This window comes from Aythya ferina (assembly GCF_964211825.1).
Source record: "Aythya ferina genome assembly, chromosome: 2".
Lineage (NCBI taxonomy): Eukaryota > Metazoa > Chordata > Aves > Anseriformes > Anatidae > Aythya > Aythya ferina.
This window is the reverse complement of record NC_140297.1, coordinates 34,457,923-34,471,569: the sequence shown is the minus strand read 5'-3', so window position 1 is coordinate 34,471,569 and position 13,647 is coordinate 34,457,923. Positions and strand designations below refer to the sequence as shown.

The window sequence follows — 13,647 nt, the reverse complement described above, 5'->3', positions numbered from 1 at the left end:
TCTCCTCCTTTTAAGGGTTTTAAATATCTTTTTCTTGATTAATTACATGTTGTTCCCCGTTGCTTTTCACCAAAGACTCAAACAACAGGTGCAAATCAGCATGATGTAGTAGCTCTATAGCTCTTCCCCTCTTTCCTATCTTGTTAACAGCCCTTCTCACCACCAAACTTTCAGCACCCAACCCAACTCCCCATGTCCACATTAATGAACGGCCACTTGTCAAGTATTTCTGCTACTTAAACATGAGGAGGACCATGCGTAAAGTCAGTGAGAACGAATGCTTCAATCCAACCCCAGTCTCCCAGGCTGAATTTCAACCTCTCCCTGGAGGCCCCACAACCTCAGAAGAGCAGATACCAGACATTAAATACATCACAGATGGGCCCAAGTACCAGCAGAGAGGCAGGGAAGAGAGAAAACTACAGCAAAGAAGAATAACACCAAGAAAAAAAAAAAAAAATATATATATATATATATTCTGAAAGACTCCTAATTGAAAGGAAACTTCAAAAGCAACTCCCACAAAAAAAAAAAAAGCTCCTTCAATGGACAGTCCAGGGGTGACAATTAGACTGAAGGGAAATTCTTGACACAGAGTTTGAGGTTGGAGCTGCAGCAAACCTCTTCATCTAGGCCTATGCTAAACCAAGGTTGCCTGCATTCATACAGGAAAAAGCAATCAAGGAGTTCATTTGTTTGGGTTATTCTTGCTTCACAGTGCTGGAACAGACGCTCAACTTCCTATTCATTTTCTCCAGCAAAACCGAGTGATTACCACTTTATTTCCACAATTAAAGCTGAAATACAAAATGGTATCCCACGCACTCCTTGTGCAGCCTCTACACAGTGACTCTTTTTCTTGGAACAGGTTATAGTAATATGGACTTTCTTAGGCAAAGACTCAACAAACAATAAAGAAATGGCTGTGATATCCTTTTCTATTTTATGTCCTGAAAAGGCAGCCCAAAGGTTTTTTGTTCAATGTAAGACTTCACAGAACCACAGAATCACAGAATTATCTAGGTTGGAAGAGACCTCAAGATCATTGAGTCCAACCTCTGACCTAACATTAACAGGTCCTCCACTAAACCATATCGCTATGTTCAACATCTAAACGTCTTTTAAAGACCTCCAGGGATGGTGACTCCACCACTTCCCTGGGCAGCCTATTCCAACACCTCACAACCCCTCAGTAAAGAAGTTCTTCCTAATATCCAACCTAAAACACCCCTGGCACAACTTTAGCCTGTTCCCCCTCGTCCTGTCACCAGGCACGTGGAAGAATAGAATAACCCCCACCTTGCTACTGCCTCCTTTAACGTACGTATAAAGAGCAATAAGGTCACCCCGAGCCTCGTTTTCTCCAGGCTGAACAAACCCAGCTCCCTCAGCCGCTCCTTGTAGGACTTGTTCTCCAGACCCCTCACCAGCATCATCGCCCTTCTCTGGACTCTTTTGAGCACCTCAATGTCCTTCTTTTAGCGAGAGGCCCAAAACTGAACACAGTACTCAAGAAGCGGCCTCACCAGAGCCGAGTACAGAGGGACAATCACTTCCCTAGACCTGCTGGCCACACTGCTTCTTATACAAGCCAGGATGCTGTTGGCCTCGTTGGCCACCTGAGCACACTGCTGGCTCATATTCAGCCGACTATCCACCAATACTCCCAGGTCATTCTCTGCCTGGCAGCTTTCCAACCACTCATCTCCCAGCCTCCTCTGCCCTTCTGAACCGCCCCCCGAAGGGACTCTACCAGCCAGTGTCCTGAACAGGTCAAAGCCGGCCCTCCAGAAGTCCAATACAGCGGTTTTACTGGTCCCCTTCCTGTCTTCTCCAAGAATGGAGAACTCCACCGTTTCATGGTCACTCTGCCCAAGACAGTTGCCAACCACCACATCTCCCACCAGTCCTTCTCTGTTTGTGAAGAGAAGGTCTAGCGGGGCACTTCCCCTAGTAGGCTCACTAACTAGCTGTGTCAGGAAGCTATCTTCCACGCTCTCCAGAAACATCCTAGACCGCTTTCTCTGGGCTGTGTCGTGCTTCCAGAATTTATCTGGGAAGTTGAAGTCCCCCACAAGAACAAGCGCTGACAATTTTGCAACTTTTGTCAGCTGCCTGTAGAACTCCTCATCAGTCTCCTCATCCTGGTTCAGCGGTCTAGAACAGACGCCCACCAGGATGCTTGCCTTGTTGGCCTTCCCGCTGATCCTAACCCATAGGGTCTCAGCCTTATCATTCCCAGCCTCAAGTTCCACGACATCAAAACTCTCTCTGATATAGAGCCACACCACCACCCCTTCCATGCTGCCTGTCCCTTCTGAAGAGCCTATAGCCAGACATTGCAGCACTCCAGTCATGAGAGTGGTCCCACCACGATTCCGTGATGGCAACCAAGTCGTAGCCTGCCTGCTGCACGATGGCTTCCAGCTCCTCCTGTTTGTTACCCATGCTGCGTGCATTAGTGTAGATTCACTTCAGCTGGGCCATTGCCTTCTCTCCCAGCCTTGCCATTGTTCCCCCTGGCACAGCTCTAACAAGCCTTGTTTCAGCCCTGTCCCCCTTCTTACCTAGTTTAATGCCCTCTCAATGAGCCCAGGATCCATTTTCCCCTTAGAGATAGGGACCCGTCTGCAGCCATCAGGCCGGGTGCCGAGTGAAGCGCCCCATTGTCAAAAAAAAAAAAAATTCTGTGTTGGCACCAGCCTCTGAGCCACATGTTTGTCAGGTGGGCTTTCCATGTCATCTCTGTACCCCTCCCTGCACCGCAGGGATGGATGAAAACACCACCTGTACTCCCGCTCCATCCACTAACCGTCCCGGTCCCCTAAAGTCCCGTTTGATGGTCTTCAGGCTTCTCTCTTCAATGTCATCACTGCCAGCCTGGACTATTAAAAGAGGATAATGGTCAGAGGGGTGAACCAAGTTGGGAAGATTGCTGGCAATGTCCCTGACCCTGGTCCCAGGGAGGCAGCAGACTTCCCTACAGGTAGGGTCAGGCTGACAAATAGGTCCCTCTGTTCCCCTGAGAAGGGAGTCACCCACAACAATCACCCTTCTTTCTGTCCTGCTGGAGGCAGTCCTGAGGCCTGGAGTCGACTTCCTCGCCCTAGGCATCCTCCTGGGTAGACTTTGTACCTCTTCCTCAGCTACTGGTCTCTCAAGCTCCAGGGCCTCAAACCTGTTGCATAGGGGCACCTGGGAAGGGGGGGCCAGTGTGGGGGAGGGCATCGCCTGCGATGTCGAGCTGTTTCCATTCCTCCTCAACTCCTAGGTGCCCTGCCTCTGCCCAACAGCAGCAGGGGAGGGGGTCCATGCCCATTTGGGGTGTCTCACCCCAGTCCCTGTCCTTCAGGCCGCGCAGGGAGTTGCTCCACAAGTCTATGTCCTGCTCACACTCCCTGATATCCCTCAACCTCTCAACCTCCTCCTCGAGTTCTGCCATGAGGCGGATCAGGTCGTCCACCTGCTCGCACCTCACGCACACAGTCTCTCTGCCCCCCGCAGGTGGTAGCAACAGGCTCAGCCACTCCCTGCACCCGGAGACCTGAACTGCCGCAGTTTTGAGCGGGCAGTCGGTCTGGGTGTGTACAGGCTTCCTGGAGAGATCACCGTGCTTGGTGTACACCATCGCAGCTGAGCTAGCGGCAGACCGCCGTTAGAGGAGGTGTTCGTATGGGCGGGGCGCGCTCTGCCCTGCCTGCTCGCCCTGCCTGCGCCAACTGCCGCGCCACTCCCTTCTGAGGCGCCACGCGCTGTTTGCCCGTCCTGGTGGCCGCGCTCCCTAGGGGCAGCGTTAGAACGGCCGGGGAGGGGGCGCTGCTGGCTGCTGGCTGCTGGCTCCGCCTCCGCCTCGTTGTGGCCTCGTTCCCCTCCCTGGCGAGGGCTGCCGGGCCCTGGCGGCTCCCTCCCTCGAGTGGGCTCGGTGCCGGAGAAATGAGCCCTGCCTGGCCGATCCCCCGCTCCGCTGCACAACGCGTCTGCCCCGCAGCCGATCGCCTCGGCAAGTGGCTCTTTCTTTCCGTTTAATACTTCTGTCAACAAAATTTGGGGATATCCGAATTCCATCCAATCAGAGTTCCATCCAGAGTATACCAGGTATGAAAAAGGTTTCCAAGTGTCCACATCAACAGCTATTCTTCCATTTGGCAGCCTTTTAAGGTAAATCTACTTTACATACAACGTATAAAAGAGAACTGTAAACAATCTTAAACAATGAATCATGTGTCCTCACTTAACCAGTTTCATTAGCTTATAATGCATTATCCTAATACTGTTCTTTCAGAAAAAAAAAAAAAAAAAAAGAAAAAAAAAAAAAAACAGTGTAACAGTGTTAGGTAAGATAAGGATCTTGTAATACGAAAGCAAGCAGCAAAAATTCTGGATGTAGTTCTAGTACATCTTAGAAGAGTAATGAGTAGTGAGACTCCCTTTCCCTTTTGCAAATGATTAAATCAATCACTTAGGAACTCCACCAAATCCCTTCTCTACAACAGGAAGCTCCAATTAAATTAGTTGTTAAACCAAATTAATTAAAGCTGCACAATTTCTATACAGACGCACTCAGTTTTGTGTGAGTCTTACTTGCGTTCAACCCTCTTTCTCATCAACGTAAATAAAATCAATATATGAGAGTTAATAAAGCTTGCTGATAGTTGAAGGATGAATTCCAAGTCATTTAGTTGTAGTTAATTTGGAAAAACGTTCTCTACTACACAAAGCCTGCCCAAATTGCCATTTTCTCTTATCTGAGAATCAATCACCTGACTTGATGACAAGAAGGGGTGGGGGGATACATCTCTTCACTCTACAGCATTAAATGATCAATTAACGTTTTCCAGGTAACGTTTTAAGTGACAAATAGGAGATCTTAGACCGTGACAACTTGTCAGAGCTTGAGGAAAGTCTCCTGTCACACAAAACGGCCACAGCTGTTTAGCAGCAGCAGAAATCGAGATGAAGAACAAGGCGTCCAGAAGCACAGCCCATATCATGAGGACCAAGAAAGAGCTTCACACTGCCCTGAGAATCAGCCCCACTGAGCCACTCTTATCCATACACACATGTAAGCATCAGAAACTACAGATTTTAATTCTGCCATTGTAGACAAAGCCCTGGTCTTCATGAGGCATGGAGACCGATGCTGCTGAGGTATGAATTTTATTCCGAATTTGCCCAGGACAACAAATCCTAAATTGCAGTTTAATTCTAACTGCCTGCAGCCGTCCATGAGCTGCCAGCATGAATAGCAATGGTTTTGTATCATCCAAAACCCAACAAAGGAAGCAGCACGGCCCTAATCAAATCAGGAAGGTGTGAGCACCGAAGCAAGACCTTCCATTGCTGGGAACGGCGCGAGCTCCCATGAGCTGCTCTGCACAAGGCCTAACACAAAAAAGGTTTGCCGTAGTTTTGACTCATCTTCCCTCTCTTCCCACTGGCTTTTCCGAATGCTTTTCATTTGTTTTTTCCATTCAAAAACTCTCGTGTCTCTCCCATTTATTCCCTATCCCCTTCACACGCCCTCTTGCCCTTCTCTCTCTTTATCTCCTGCCTTCCTCCAGTCCCCTCCTCGTTTTTTCCTCTCCTTCAAGTCCTTTTGCAGGCACTTGCAAATGTGACTGCTCAGCAGTCAAACAGAACAGGAAAACCCAGGCATCAAGGGAACCTTACTGCTTCGGCCTACCCTGAAATAGACTGACACGGGAGCAATTAGAATGTAATTTTATGTAATAAGATGATTTATTCATTAGTACAAGGCATAGATAAAAGCTTATGGCTGATGAGAGAAGCAGGTTTGTTACAGCTGTCAGTTCCACCAGCAAAATGTATTAGTCATTTCATTTTTCTTTTTATTTTTTTTAACACCAAAAGCATCCTATAATTATATGTGTGTGCCCTTCCTTATAGAAGGAGGCTTTGCACAAAGTTATTTTCATAATAAAATAGCAACAATTAAAGTGTCATAAGATGATTGGTCTGTCAGCGAGTTTGATTGACCTGCGTATTCCTGATTTTTTTTTAATATTATTTTCTAGTTTCTAAAAGATAACAGTAAGATTTTGGGTTCAAAATATGTATCTTTGCCACAGTAGGAAGGTGAACAAACATCAGGTACTTTGAGCATGCTCTTGGTCAACAGACATACAAAATTTCAGATTAATTCTTTTCAAGGCCAGTGTCAGTAACAGGAGTCTCCTTGCTTTTGAAATAATTTCAGCACAGCCCAAGTACCAACACTAAATCACGTCTGAAGTTGGCCTTCCAGCCAAGACTGACGAGTAGCAGAGATCACCATGAAAAATACCTGCACCGTTGCTGGCATGTGGAAGAGAATAAGAACCTCAGGGCTTTGGTTCATCATCTCATGCACTAGCCACAAATCCTGAGACTCTGCAAAAAGCAAAGAGCACTCAGTTTTACCTTTCAGTGATCACAGCAGGAGCACACAGTTTCCTCTTTGTAGTAGCTCCAGTGTTGAATTCGTGCTGGATGGAAGCACTCAAAGCCTGCCCCATTCCTACAAGAGAGCACTTGGACCTCGGCAAAACTATACCTGAATACTCAGCAGGACCAAACTGGCAAGAAAAGCAGGCAGAAAGAGCCCTTGTCCAGAAGCAATTCTCCTGGGTCGCTTCATCCTACCCCATGGATGTACGAGCCAGCCCCTGTTCTTGCTATTAACCACCCAGCACAAGAGCGGAGAGCGTGAGCACTACTCTTTCACTGTTATGGGAGGGGGTTGTTTGCTTTCACATGTCAGACCCCAGTGAATATATTAGCACACATGGCCTTGTTAACATGTCAGATGGTGAAATTAAACAGCCAGGACCCAGCCTGCACTAGAAAGGAAGACAACTGGTGATCTGTGGGATTGACTAAGGCTGGCAGAGAGACGACTTGCACAACACAGCAAGGCTTCAGACCCCCAAATGAACAAACAAATGAAAAAAAATTATGCAGGACAACAAGGAGGTTCCCTGGGAAATAAGGAAAACCAAGGAAGACTATGTTCCATTTGTGGATTTCTCAGTGCAAGAAGGCCAGGTTGGTAACCCCATCTTGAATGAGTTTGGGACTGCTTTAATGTCTGACCCAGGGAAATTACTAGAGAAGGCAAATGCCTTCTAAAGAAGACCATGAAGTGTTCATCTGCAGAGCAGGTGCTGTGTTTGCAAAGGGACCTGTGATAGGTAGGCTACATATTAAAAAAAGAAAAAGAAAAAAGAGAACATAAACACCTTAATTTTGTTTAAGACAACTCATGTCATTAAGTGCTTTCTTTCATTAATGCTCTTTTTTTTTTTTTTTTTTTTTTTTTTGTGAAGGAAGGGTGTCAGAAAAAGCAACCCTTTAAATAATAATAAAAAAAACCACTCGGTACCTTCCTGGTGTTTAGAGTCCCATTCATAGTACCCCTTTCTGCAAGGACACCTCTCCCCTTACCAGCAGGAAATAATTCACCACTCAAACGTACTGGTCTCGCAACACTATTCAAAATAGAGGTGCACACAATAGGTGAAGGGGTGTCTGCCTGTATTTAAACTGCAAAAGCAATACTTAGAAATAACAAGGATTAGTCATACAGCACGCAAGACACTTTGTTCTGTACTTTATGAGAAAGTATCAATTACAGGACGGAAGACAGCATTATAGCACGGGAATAGACTGATGCTCGGTACAGACCACAGTGAGCAATGCGACCGATAGTCTACTTGGGCTAAAAGAAGAGACTTCTCAGAAGAATTCCCACTTTCATTTCACTTTGGATCTATGTTTCATCATGGCTGACTCAACACGCATAAGACAGCACATCTAGTGAATTCTTAAAACGTATTGTACTATTTAGAGGTGGAAAAGCATTCCCATAGTTCACTGTAGGCTTATACCTGACACACGTTACGCTCCCTTAGAGATTTACTGAAGCGTGTCCTAAAGCCTCTTGCCAGTGGATGGCTCACATTTCCCTCCCAACAGCCATATCAGGTTTCTTCCATTCTTCTCATTCTGCAAACTCCACACCAGTCCCCCAGCTGAAACTGAAAACAGTGCCTCCTTCCCATTAAAACTGTGAAGAGATTTACCTTTAATATAACAGGTCTGCTCTCGGTTTCAATGGCATGGCTATTTGCTCAGGCCCTCTAACCAGCTTTAATCTGTCATTTTTCTTCCCCATTTGCTTGCTTTTAGCACACAGCAATGTACCTTTCTAAACAGCTCCCAGATATATTTTCCAGTTCCTACAACCTTCTCCAAAAACCTCTATTTGATGCTGACAGTCTAAAAATACACTGGTCAGAACAGAATGCTACCATCCATGTGTGATTACCTGAGACCCATATACTAACACACTCACGTTCCTCAGGAGCTCCATGGCTGGCAGAGTTTTGTACCTCAGCCTCACTGAAAGGCAGCTGAAACCAGATACAGAATTATACAACTCTCAGTGAGATGAAAACCAGAATTAAATGCCTGCTGTTACCACAACTCTTGAACAAGTTTCATTAGGATGCCATGGGATTCCCATTTCACAGGACCACAGGATGGTTGAGGTTGGAAGGGACCCCTGCTCAAGCAGGGCCACATACAGCAGGTTACCCCCAAGGACCATGCTCAGCTGGCTCTTGAAGTTCTCTATTGATGACCTTTCCCAGCAACCTGTGCCAACATTTGGTCACCCTCACAGCAAAAAAGTGGTCCCCAATGTTCAGACAGAGCCTCCTGTGTGTCAGTTTGTGCCCACTTGTCCTGTCAGGGGGTACCAATGGGAAGTGCTCTGCCTCCTTCACACCCTCCCCTCAGCTATTTATACACACTGATGGGATACCCCCATCCCTTGAGCCTTCTCTTCTCCAGGCTAAACAGTCCCAGATCTCTCAGCCTTTCCCTACTAGAGAGACGTTCCAGTCCATCATCTCTGTGGGCCTTCATTGGTCTCCAGTATGTCCACATCTCTCTTGTACTGGGGAGCCCAGCACTGGACAAAGCACAGCAGACGTGGCCTCCCCAGTGCAAAGGAAAGGGGAAGGACCACCTCCCTCAGCCTGCTGGCAATAGTCTGCCTAATGCAGCCCAGGATACCAGGCAGTAAGGACTTTCTTGGTGTTTTTGTTTGTTTTTCACTCTTTCCTTTAAGACCAGGACTCTAGATCCAAGACTTGTCACCCAAGACTTGAATGTCTCAGCTGGAAGCCAATGTGTTTCCACTGGTTTTGTACAAAAATAAGATATGCCTTCAGAGCAGTACCTTTGGCAAAAGCACCCTGCTTCTCAAAATATTTCAGAAACAATCATTTTCTCTATTAGATGCAAAGCATCCAGATCCTAAGTCAGCAGGTTCTGTGGCAATGAACTGACAAAACAAGTCATCTCCAGGGCCAGCAGTGCCGGTGCCTTTCCACTCAGATTAACCGTGGATATCAGGCAGTGTCATGACTAAGGACAACTGGTGAGTTTGCAGCAGCCCTCAGCATGTTAGCTTGAAGATACAGCTATGTGAGTCATAAACCATCTCCTTTAGAAAAACATCAGTACAAATATTCCTGCTCTCCATATTAAATGGCAGTGCCATTTAAAGAGTTAAGGTGCTGATGTGTTCAAAGTGACCAAATACTGCATTGAGGGTGTAATGTAAGAATATAAAATATACTTTGCAAACTGTTGCACCAAAACATTCAAGGATCAAAGGAAAATCCAACAAAAGCAGGACCATGTCATGCTGGTTCCATTAAAAAAAAAATAGTAATAAATACAATTAAGTGATATATATCTTTGCAGAGACTGCTTTGCTAGAAATTTTTGTTCCAGGTTAGTGATACATCCTGAAAAACATATCTCCATTTCTCGCACAGGTGGTAGAAACTAGCATGAAAGCAAACGCTGCTGTTGAAGTCAACAGGTGACATGCTGAAATACACTGAGAATGAATAGCCTCCTCCTGCCAGCAGGCAAAGCTGCCGTACAGTTATTGATTCGGCTGCACAGAGGTTTTCAGTATCCATGCAGCAGGCAAGTGGTTGCCCACAATGCAGCAGCATCCAGATGTTCCTCTCAAGACTCTGGGCTTGTTAAGCCATAGAGAAAGTTTGTACCTGAAGACCTTGTGCTCTGATTTTTTTTCTGTATCTGGTGAAAAAAAACGGGTAACAAATAAGAAGTGAAAGAAAGAGAAAGACTGAAAACACATGACACGTGACTACAAGGTCTTATAGTGTATAAGCCAGTAGCAGCTCCAGACTGCTAAAACACACACATGAAACCCATTATCTGTAGCTGCTGCTCCGTCTGGCCACTAGCCTAATTTCTCACCAGCATCACAGAAGTGTTACTCGGCATCCCGATTCATTAAAAGCATCCAAACCTCCTACTGAAACATCGCCATCCTTTCTCACACAAGTGAGAAAAAAAAAATAAAAATTAATCCAGCAAGGGCTCTTCCCTTTTCTGGGGCAGGGGGAGAGTAACCTGCCCGTGTCAGCTGAAAGGACCATCTCCAGCATGCCAAGGGAAGCGACCCTTCCCCCTGCCCAGCACCGGTGAGTCAGCTGGAGCACTGGACCCAGTTCAGGACTCCCCAGTACTGAAGGGGCACAGACATACAGGAGTAAGGCATAAAGACAGCTACATGGACCAGAGCACGCAGCACACGAGGAGAAACAACTCAGCCTGAAAACCAGAAGGCTAAGGGGGGAGCTTATCAAAGTGTACAAATATCTGATGAGAGTGTGTAAAGATAACTGAACCACACTCTTCTCAGTGGTGCCCTGTGAAAGGACGAGAAACAATGAGCACAAACTGAAATACAGGAAATTCTGTTTAAACATAAGAAATACCCTTTTCTTTAATCTGATAGTGGTCAAAAAATAGAATATTACCCAGAGAGGTTCGCAGTCTCCATTGCTGGAGGTATCCAACACCCAGCTGGGTTGCACTAAACAACCTCCAGAAGCACCTCCCAACCCTGAGCAATCTGTGACTCTGTACATTGGCTCTAAGTGTCTGTTGTTAGCTTGATTCAAACAAGCAGCAGCACCTAAGCCAGAGAGAAAGCAGACGAATGTATTTGGCCTGCTTAACCTCATCACAAAGATATTTTTTTTTAACATTGCATGTGTACATTACACATCTGTCTACCCACACGCTTGCTAACAGCTGTGAGGTCTGCTTTGGCATGCCCTGAGTTGTTCACTTCGTTGTGGGAAATATTAAATTAAAATGCCAGCTTTCAGATTCAATACATTTGAGTGCTTTTTTGTATCATTGTCATCAGCAGAGTTCAGAGATGAAGATCTCAGATGCAAACAGGCTTTGCCCTAACATTTACTGACTCCTAGAGACAAGTAACTGAGTTGAGTCACAGCTCAAAAAAAGAAATGAATACGAGCACATATACACACACGCACGTGTTTTTTAATCATCACCCCCAGGAGGTTGCACTTATTTTCACGCAGCAACACTTTGAAAAAAGTGTAAGGATTCAAACCCCTCTTCCTTCACGAAAAAAGTAACTACAAAGAAATGCAGTTTCCAACAGGCATTTTATACACTTGTTATAGAAAAAAAATTAAAAGGTGTCAGCATCTGGAGAAACTGAGTAGCTGCTGTGGCTGAAAAATGGTGCAAGTGAACCATGGACAAAAGCTAAAGGCCCGAGGCTGTAATGAGGATGTTCTGCATCCTTTAAGTATCCTGTTAATGTAAGGTTTCGGTAGGCACCTGCATGTGAACAGAATCTGTCGCAAAATTAACAGTAAATTTTCCCCTTTGATTTCAGATGTATTTCTTTATGTTCTTGGCTTATCTCAGAAAATCTTTCCCACACGGTGTAATAACACAGACTTCCTCTCTGCACCTGATGAAGGCTCTACGATATCAACACGTACGGTGCAGTAATGGTTAAACCAGTAATAGGTTCAGAGAAGCAGACTTCCAGCCCTAAACATGTTGCCCCGTCTCACTCTAAATACATGCTTTTATCATCTTCCACTAAACAGTATATACATTTCCATCACCATTTCAATTAAAACTTTGTAACTGCAAGAAACATTACAGGCCCCCACCAAGAAACACTGAATTATGAACGAAAGAAAAAATATCATTTTTCCCATATACTCCATAGAAATCAAATTTAATATTTTCCGGGAAATGACAAAGACATTATGTATGTATATAATCTAACTGAGGCGATCGGCTCCGGGGCAGACACGTTGTGCAGCGGAGCGGGGAATCGGCCAGGCAGGGCTCATTTCTCCGGCACCGAGCCCACTCGAGGGAGGGAGCCGCCAGGGCCCGGCAGCCCTCGCCAGGGAGGGGAACGAGGCCACAACGAGGCGGAGGCGGAGCCAGCAGCCAGCAGCCAGCAGCGCCCCCTCCCCGGCCGTTCTAACGCTGCCCCCAGGGAGCGCGGCCACCAGGACGGGCAAACAGCGCGTGGCGCCTCAGAAGGGAGTGGCGCGGCAGTTGGCGCAGGCAGGGCGAGCAGGCAGGGCAGAGCGCGCCCCGCCCATACGAACACCTCCTCTAACGGCGGTCTGCCGCTAGCTCAGCTGCGATGGTGTACACCAAGCACGGTGATCTCTCCAGGAAGCCTGTACACACCCAGACTCAGCTACTGATCTCTCAAGCTCCAGGGCCTCAAACCTGTTGTGTAGGGGCACCTGGGAAGGGGGGGCCGGTAGGGGGGGGCATCGCCTGCGATGTCGAGCAGGGACCTGTTTCCATTCCTCCTCAACTCCTAGGTGCCCTCCCACTGCCCGACAGCAGCAGGGCAGGGGGTCCACCCCCATTTGGGGTGTCTCACCCCGGTACCTGTCCTTCAGGCCGCGCAGGGAGTCGCTCCACAAGTCTATCTCCCACTCACACTCCTTGATATCCCTCAACCTCTCGACCTCCTCCTTGAGTTCTGCCATGAGGCGGATCAGGTCGTCCACCTGCTCGCACCTCACGCACACAGTCTCTCTGCCCCCCGCAGGTGGCAGCAACAGGCTCAGCCACTCCCTGCACCTGGAGACCTGAACTGCCACAGTTTTGAGCGGGCAGTTGGTCTGGGTGTGTACAGACTCCGTGGAGAGATCACCGTGCTTGGTGTACACCATCGCAGCTGAGCTAGCGGTAGACCGCCGTTAGAGGAGGTGTTCGTATGGGCGGGGCGCGCTCTGCCCTGCCTGCTCGCCCTGCCTGCGCCAACTGCCGCGCCACTCCCTTCTGAGGCGCCACGCGCTGTTTGCGCGTCCTCGTGGCCGCGCTCCCTAGGGGCAGCTTTTGACCGGCCGTGGAGGGGGCGCTGCTGGCTCTGCCTCCGCCTCGTTCTCGCCTCGTTCCCCTCCCTCGCGCGGGCTGCCGGGCCCTGGCGGTTCTCTCGAGTGGGCTCGGTGCCGGAGAAATGAGCCCTGCCTGGCCGATCCCCCGCTCCGCTGCAGCGGAGCCCCGCGAGACGATCGCCTCGGCAAGTGCAGCCATTTCAACCAAGGCTGGCTAGGCATTAGGCCTCACAAGAGGCGTTTACTACACAAAGAGCTGCAAAACTTCAAGTGCACAGATGAGGAAATAATGACACTGGTCCAATTTCACAAAGCTGCTCAAGGCACCTGCTTTAATCCACCTCCACTCAGGCATTTAGGCACAAACTGAAGCACTTTGTTAGTCTGTACC

At 47.7% G+C, this 13,647-nt stretch overlaps 1 long non-coding RNA gene across 2 annotated transcripts; it reads left to right on the top strand.

Moving 5' to 3' along the window:
* Nucleotides 1-3,852: 3,852 nt before the first annotated feature.
* LOC311432581 lies at nucleotides 3,853-8,406 on the top strand. 2 transcript variants are annotated; one of them, XR_014690147.1, is made up of 3 exons: nucleotides 3,917-4,095; nucleotides 4,839-5,396; nucleotides 6,218-8,406. It is a non-coding gene; the product is annotated as an uncharacterized lncRNA (long non-coding RNA). The 2 variants fall into 2 exon arrangements; XR_014690148.1 differs by lacking the exon at nucleotides 6,218-8,406 and having other exon boundaries at nucleotides 3,853-4,095; nucleotides 4,839-5,971.
* Nucleotides 8,407-13,647: the final 5,241 nt, after the last annotated feature.